Source organism: Dromiciops gliroides, chromosome 4, assembly GCF_019393635.1.
Source record: "Dromiciops gliroides isolate mDroGli1 chromosome 4, mDroGli1.pri, whole genome shotgun sequence".
Classification (NCBI taxonomy): domain Eukaryota; kingdom Metazoa; phylum Chordata; class Mammalia; order Microbiotheria; family Microbiotheriidae; genus Dromiciops; species Dromiciops gliroides.
This window is the reverse complement of record NC_057864.1, coordinates 354,877,491-354,885,951: the sequence shown is the minus strand read 5'-3', so window position 1 is coordinate 354,885,951 and position 8,461 is coordinate 354,877,491. Positions and strand designations below refer to the sequence as shown.

The window sequence follows — 8,461 nt, the reverse complement described above, 5'->3', positions numbered from 1 at the left end:
CAAGTATTATTATCCCTGTTTTACACATGACTGAGACATAATTAAACTAATGGTGGTCACATAATAGAAGCAGCAGAGCCAGCTGCTGCTCAAACTTAGTTGTTCTGATTCCAGATGCAGGACTCTTTCTACTCAGCCATGCTAACTAACATCCAATTATCAGAGACTTGTAAGTAGAGGGTCACTAGAAAAAAGACAGATCTTGTCTAATCGTTTCATTTTACAAGATGGCAAAATTGAGGTTCAAAAAGGAGAAATCTAGGATCAGACAACTAGTACTAAAGTCAATATTTGAATCAAGCTCTTCTAGATTAATAGGATCTGAGTTCAAATTCTGACTTTAACACATTATATGTATGAACATGGACATGGCATCTATTCTTTCAAGACCTCAGTTTCCTCATTCCACTCCCCCACATACGACAAAAAAAGGTCTTGAACTAATTGAACTATGACTTCCAACCTAGGACTGTTTCTACTATATCACATTGTTAGTGTCAAGTGGTGAGTACAAAGAAGTTTAGAAAACATTGAAAATATGACATAGCAATGTAGAACCGTTGCTTCGTTGGTCAAAATACTCCTGCCACCACATGTAAATCATAAAAATTTCACTAGTGCTTTGCATACTTTCCAGTATCAGAAAATGAGCAAAGGACTTTTGACGTTTTTATGACTTTATAAAAGTTTGAATGTCTCTATGGGTTTGTAGTAGTTGCTCATTTGATATAAATGATTACCCACTTGTTGGAGCAATTAGTGGGTAATATAAAAAAGAACTGGATTCAGAAGACCTATGTTCTGGTTCTAGCCCAATCATTTGCTAGTATGCCAGAATTAAAGTTGCCTGGAGAAATATCAACAATCTCACATAAGCAGACAATATCCTTCTGATTGCAGAAAGTGAAGAAGAATTAAGAAGCCTCTTAATGAGGGTGAAAGAGCAAACTAAAAGTTGGCTTGAAGCTTAACATAAAAAACCCTAAGATTTTGACAATTGGTCCCATCACTCTCATAAATGGAGAAAAAATGGAAGCAATTTCAGATTTTATATTCTTTGACTCAAACATCACTGCAGATGGTGACTACAGCCACAAAAATTAAAAGACTCATGCTTCTTGGAAGAAAAGCTATGGCAAATCTGGACAGCATACTAAAATACACAGACATCACCTTGTTGACAAAGGTCTATGTAATCAAAGGTATGGTTTTTCCAGTAGCAATGCATGGCTTTTAGAATTGGACTATAAGGAAATCTATGCACTGCAGAACTGATGCTTTCTAATTCTGTGGCTGAAGAAGACTTTTGAGAGTCCCTTGGGAAGCACGGAGATCAAATTAGTCAATGCTTAAAGAAATTCATTAAGTCTATTTGCTGGATGGTCAACTACTGAGAAAAGAGCCTGTTTTGGGAAAGATTGAAGGCAAAAGGAGAAGGGGATGGTAGAGGATAAGATGAATGGATAGTGTCATGGAAGCAATGAACATTATATTGGACAGACTTCAGGAGATAATGGAGGGTAGAAAGATTTGCCATGCTATGGTCCATGGAGTAACTAAGAGTTGGATATAGTTCTATCAACAACAAGAAAATGTGTGTGGATAAATCCCTGGCCCTGGATTCAGGAGGACCTGAGTTCAAATCTGGCCTCAGACACTTGACACTTACTAGCTGTGTGACCCTAGGCAAGTCACTTAACCCTCATTGCCCCACAAAAATATTAAAATTAAAAAAAGATGTGAAAAAGAACAAGAAAACGTGGGTAAAGCTATCTGCTCTTTAATTTTGGGGGTCTGAAGATAACATTCATACTTGTTTTGAATAACTCATGGGATATGTGTGAATGTCAACTAAGTAAATGTATATGAAAGAGTTTTAAAAAGTAGAGTGTTTTACAGATGCACTTATTATATTATTATCATTATTATTATAGAGAGAAAAGTAAATCACCTTTAAACTGAATCTAAAAAATGAGAAAGAGAGAACATAGATGGCTAACAAATAATCAAACATAATTCATATTCCTTATGTTGTTCTCTTGATATCTAATATTCTTTTTTATTGCACATCATTCCTTTATTATAATGAAGAACAAAAAAGGGGGGTAAGGTTAGTACAGTTATACTCAACCTGATGAGGACCCAAGTGGCTGAACATGAGGTGGAAGGCAATGTGATGAGACACATTTCAACATAATCTAGGGGCGTTTCACTGCCACTGAACAAACAGGGGCTATAAAACACACAGTGGGATGTATTTGGCTACCTCTTAGAAATCAAGGAACTCTCCCTTCTCTTATGCAGCTTGACATATCTCTCTGATGATTACCAAATGGGACAATTTAATTTCAAAAGCCACTAATGACCAGGTCTAGAAGGGTCTTTTGTGAAAGCAAAAGCAAATGCAAAAGTAAACATGAGGACGTGATTCCAACCTCCCAGATCCATTTTTGTTGAGTTAGGGAGGAAAACATCCAAACAAGACTTTCATGATTCGTTAAATGACCACCTGGGTAATAGGCAGCTTCCTATGACAGCCCCTGAGAGGACCACCCTACTAGCAGGACTGGCTCAAAGGCATAACCAGAACAATTGCTTCTTTCAACTCCCCACATTGGTCACTTCTTACTATGTCCCCATCCCTAACCCCTAACCACTTCCTTATTGGGCCAAACCACCCAGGAGGCATTTGGACTAATGTGGCTGAGGGCAGGGTCAACAGGAGAAAAAAGGAATTAGTCTGAAATAGGGAGGAAGAAATGAGAAAAGGAAGCATCAGTCCCCACCTGCGGCTTATGTGTTGTGATCCCTAAGGTGATGGTCAGTTTGTGGAGCAGGCAGGGGAGAGATGTGGAGACAGTGAAAAGGGAAGGACCTGGCTACTGCTGGCACGTGCTGGTAACCTGCTTTCACTTCTTGGCCTTGCCTTGGGCTTTGACAGCCTCCATGGCTTTGGGCAGGGTCTCTTCATCCCCAAAGAACTGCATGGGCCTGAGGGGTTTCAGATTCTTGTCCAACTAATCCATGATGGGAATGCCAGAGGGCAGATTGAGCTCCATGATTGCTTCTTCATAGACCCTCAAGGTGGTTGACAATCCCTCAAAGACTATTGCCATGGGCTGCAATCAGAACACGTTTTCCTTCCTTGTTCTGGGGGACGATTTCCTCATTCGAGAAGGGTAGAGCCGGGCAATGGTGTCTTTCAGGCTTTCACAGGAGGGCAGCTGGTCCTCAGTAAGATCTGAGACGATCCTTGCTGATGTTGTTGTAGAAGGGATGGTTCAGCTCCACTGGAGGTGGTGGGTTGTTGTAGGACCGGACCAGATCTTCACCTGGGCCTCCCTGTGCTTAGCCGCTGCCTCAGCTTTGTTTAAGCCTGTCAGACCTCCATAGTGCTGCTCATTGAGGCACCAAGTCCTCACTACAGGCAACCACATCTGGTCAATGGCATCCAGTACTGTCCAAAGGGCACGAATTGCTCTCTTCTGGACAGAGGTGAAGCAGATATCAAATTCATAACCAGCATCTCGCAGCGCTTGGCCTCCTCGTGGCCGGCGGGGCTCAAGTCTGCATCGTACCAACCGCTGAAGCAGTTTTCCAGGTTCCAAGCGCTCTCTCCACGTCGGATCAACACAAGCTTGTAGAAGGCCACGGCGGGCAGAAGCTCGGGCAGCCGGCAAGGAAGAGACTTGCGGACAGGCGAGAGAGATTGAGGGGGAGCTCATGGCCATCCTGTTCCTCAATCCCGGGTCTGCCCCGCCCTCTCCCCGCCTCCGCGCCTGCGCACAGAAGATATCTAACATTTGTGTAATAGTGATTCTAGAAAATGTCATCAAAGATGGAGAGGCAATGGGAATATAGACACACTGATGTACTTCGTGTGGAGCTGTGAAATAGTCACAACTGTTCTGGATTTCAATTTGGAATTATACTCCCCAAAAGTGATTAAAATATATAGTCCCGGGGCAGCTAGGTGGCGCAGTGGATAGAGCACTGGCCCTGGATTCAGGAGTACCTGAGTTCAAATCCGACCTCAGACCCTTGACACTTACTAGCTGTGTGACCCTGGGCAAGTCACTTAACCCCCATTGCCCTACGAAAAAAAGAAAAGAAAGAAAATGAAAGATAAAAATAAAGATGCAATGTAGTATTAGAGGTTTTCAATCATTTTTCAGTCTTGTCTGACTCCTCATGACCTCATTTGAGGTTTTCTTAGCAAAGATACAGGAGCAGTTTGCCATTTCCTTTTTTTTTTTAGGTCATTTTATAAATGAGGAAACTAAGGCAAACGGGGATCAATGACATGCTCAAAGTTACGCAGCCATTAAGTGTCTGAGTCTAGATTTGAATTCAGGATGATAAATCTTCCTTACTCCAGGCCCAGCACTCTATCTACGTCACCTAGCTCATTCAATATATACCAAAATATTAATAGCAATATTCTCTGTAATAGTAAAGAACTAGAAACAAGTATGCCCATCATTTGTGAATTACTAAAAAGCTATGGTATATGAATGTAATATAGCATTATTGTTAAGGTAAAACATTATAAAAATTCTGATTCAAAGAAGCAAGAGATTTGTTTTCAACTTATGCAGAATGAAATAAGCACAATTTAGACAAGAACATTCAAGATGATTACAACCATGTAAATGAATTGCTCACCAAAATGAAGTTGAATACTAAAGCAATATAGTCCTAGGGAAGAGATAATGCATTAAACCTCCAACCTTATGTTAGAGAGGAGGGCTTCAAAGGAAAGCAGCATATTATAGAAATTGATGGAAGTTATGTTACTAGTGGGTACATTTTCTTCATCATAAGAGATAGTTCATTGTGGAGGGCAATGGGAAATCAACATCATGTAAAGTTAAAAGACATTAATGAAAATTTGCAAATGGATAAATAGAAAAGGTAACAAGTATTTTCATAAACCTTATTAGGATAAGTTTTGTAAAAGACATACAATTGACAATGACTATCTTCTCTTTTTCTCATCACTAAATCACAATCCTAAATTACCTGTGATATCCAAATTCTTAACTTTCCAGGACTTTATGCCAACTGGTTTTTTGAAGGAAAAAAAAAACAGTTTTCTTGCTCTTTCCCTACCACAAATTACCTTGAATGAATTTTATATATAACTATATGTGTGTGTGTGTGTATGTATTATCTCCAAAAATATTGAGCAAGTTCCTTGTGGACAGGAATTATTTCATTTTATCTTTGTCCATCTTAAATTTCAAGTCTTTTTACACCTTACTTCCCACCATGTAAGATGGGATCTAGTCAGTCTGGCCTCCTTGCTGTTCCTTGGAACTTGTGTGTCACTTCCTGTCTCCCATGCCTAAAATTATCTCCCACTTTGTGTCTCTAACTTCAGGGTCTCAGTTAAAATCTCATTGTCTAAAAAAAAAAAAAATGGCCTTTCCAAGTCTTCCTTAATGTTAGTACTTTCCCTCTGATATTAGCTCTAATTTATCCTGCATGTGTCCTTTTTTAAATAGTTGTTTGTAACATTGTCTTTCTCAATTGATTGGAAAATTCTGCTTTTCTTTGTAGCCGGAGAGCTTAGCACAGTATCTGGCACATAATAGATACATAATGAATCCTTGTGGATTGATAAATTCTCTATAACACAATTGAGAGAAATTCCCTAACACACATCTGCTTATGTGCTTATGTAAGTTGGGTTAAATAAACCTCTGCTGTCTCACCATAATGTAAATTTTTGGTGTTATCTGGATTCAATTTCAATTGTTTTATGTAACTCTGAGTAATACAAATTCCATTGGCCTTCTCAATTAAATTGTGTCTATCAAATACTTTCTATCCCAAATATATCCCTTGGAAGGTAGCCTTGCCTATTTACCTCCACAAAATCATCAGCAACCATGCATGAAGCTCTCCATGTGCTATATAGATGTCAGGACCTGCTAAACTGTTTGTTTCCAGAAACTTTAAAAAATGGTCTTGCTTCACACATGATTTCCTTCACTAAATACCATCAGACACCATTAACTTTAAGGAGGAATAAGAGACTTTTCCATAAGCCAAAGAGGAAACCCGTATGATCCTTCTCTATTGGACCCCTTTGACTTCCTTCCTTCCTTAATAGAAGGAAAGGATGATTCAGTTCAACTTGACATCAGAGAGAGAAGTTATTTTGTTTAGACCTTATTGGCAGGGTGATTTATGATTAACAAAACAAAACAAAAAAAACTCACAAACTTCCTTTGGCCTGTCATAGCATGCCTCTAAGATGTAATTTTTGCTTGGCATAGTGGAAAGACTACTGAATTTTGATGTCAGAAGACCACGGTTCAAATTCTGACTCTGATTCTAATATTTACAATATCTGTGATCATGTGGCTCAATATTTCTATACGTCAGCTTCTTCATCTTTAGAATCAGAGAATTCGGGTATATGTGATTTAAGGTCTGTTCAAAATCCCATCACTAGGTGGTCAGATAATTACAGAATTTGAGAGTTGGAAGGTTTTCAGAGGCCATTTAGTCTAACCCATTTTAAAGGAATCTACCATTAGAAATATGACAAGTGGTCATCAACCATATGCTTGAAGACCTCCAATGAAGAGAAAAATCACCATCTCACAGGTGGCCCATTCCACTTAGAAATAATTCTGACAGGAAAGTTTTTGTTTGTTTGTTTTTCCCACTATATCAAGCTTATATTGGTCTCTTCATGACTTCCACCCATTATTCCCATCTCTTCCCACTGGAACTAGAGTAAGCCTAATCTCCTTAAGAGGGAATTAGGGGGCAGCTAGGTGGCGCAGTGGATAGAGCACCAGCCCTGGAGTCAGGAGTGCCCGAGTTCAAATCCGGCCTCAGACACTTAATACTTACTAGCTGTGTGACCCCAGGAAAGTCACTTAACCCCAATTGCCTCACTAAAAAAAAAAAAAAAAAAAGAGGTAATTAGGTAACACAGTGGATAGAGTGCTAGACCTAGAAGCAGAAAGACCTGAGTTCAAATCCAGCCTCAAACACAAGCTCTGTGACTGCACAAGTCACTTAACCTCTGACTCAGTTTCCTCAGCTGTAAAATGGAGATAATAACACCCATCTCATAGAGTTGTTATGACAATAAGAATCAGATAATTTGAAATTGCTTAGCACAAATACAGGCACATAGTAGGCTCTTAATAAATGCTTCTCTCCTTTCTTTCATAAATATCCTTCACATATTAGAACACAAATGTGACGTCCTCTTGAGTCTTCTCTCTTCTATATAAAACATAACCGATTCATTTTTACTGATCTTCATGTGACATGTACTCAGGGCCCTACACTATCTCAGTCACTCTTTTCTAAGTGCTCTCCATCATGACCCAGCTGATAGGATGTTTTCTATATATTATCCATATTAACAATCGTCAGCTAAATAACCACTTAAGAAGTAAAACTTTTCAATTAAGCAAAATGATTCATTGAACTGAAGGTTGAATATAAATAATGTTTTTTCATGTATTTATTTATTTTTTTGTTTCCATTAACAACTTTCTAGTTTAGCAATCCCTGTCCTTGAAAAAGGATATATTTGGGATAAAAGATCAGATTGATTTCAAGATCAAGCTGCAGAAGAAGTGAGAGGGAATGGGATAAAGATATGTCAAGGGTTAGTCTTGAGAAGAAGAAAGTTGACTATTCTTTACATACTGGAACAAAGAGAGGGGAGGACAGGGATCACATCTAGATGTTTTGAGATATCAAACAAGATAGAAGAGGGAGCTCATAGACAATGTCTTATTTTCTCAGTATTAGAACAGATACATTATATGAGAAAGAGGGGAAAATATAAGTTCAAGAACCCCAAACCCTGAGAATAGATAGGTCAATTCCCTAGACAATGAAATGCTCCTTTTGGCCTAAATTCAGTTGTTCATTACTTGTCCCTGATACCTTGAGAATGAGTTCTTTTTTTCTTTTTTTTGAGGCAATTGGAGTTAAGTGACTTGCATAGGGTCACACAGATAGTAAGTGTCAAGTGTCTGAGGTGGTATTTGAACTCAGGACCTCCTGAATCCAGGGCCAGTGCTTTATCCACTGCGCCTCCTAGCTGCCCTGAGAATGTGTTTTGAATAAGGAACCAACATATCAATCAAACATGCATTTATTATGGTACTATTATATGTCAGGCAATTCAAAGCTCAAAACCAGATAATTAACATATTTTTATATCTTATTGCATACAAAATAATAGGAGCAGAAATCATGTTTCATGTATTAATTTCTAGTGTAATACATCACATATTAAAATCATAAATCTAGAGCCAGAAGAGACTTCAGAGAGCATCTAGTCCAATCCCCCGTTTTCAGATGAAGAAATAAACCTCAAAGAGAATCTGAATGATTTGCCCAGAGTTACACAGATAGTAAGTATCAAAAGAAGGGGTGTATGGGGTGTTCAAGGAGAACTAGCACCTCTGGCATGAGG

General features: G+C 38.8%; 1 pseudogene; it reads right to left on the bottom strand.

Moving 5' to 3' along the window:
• Positions 1-2,909: 2,909 nt before the first annotated feature.
• On the bottom strand, positions 2,910-5,896 carry LOC122755122 (annotated as a pseudogene).
• Between the last annotated feature and the right edge of the window lie 2,565 nt (positions 5,897-8,461).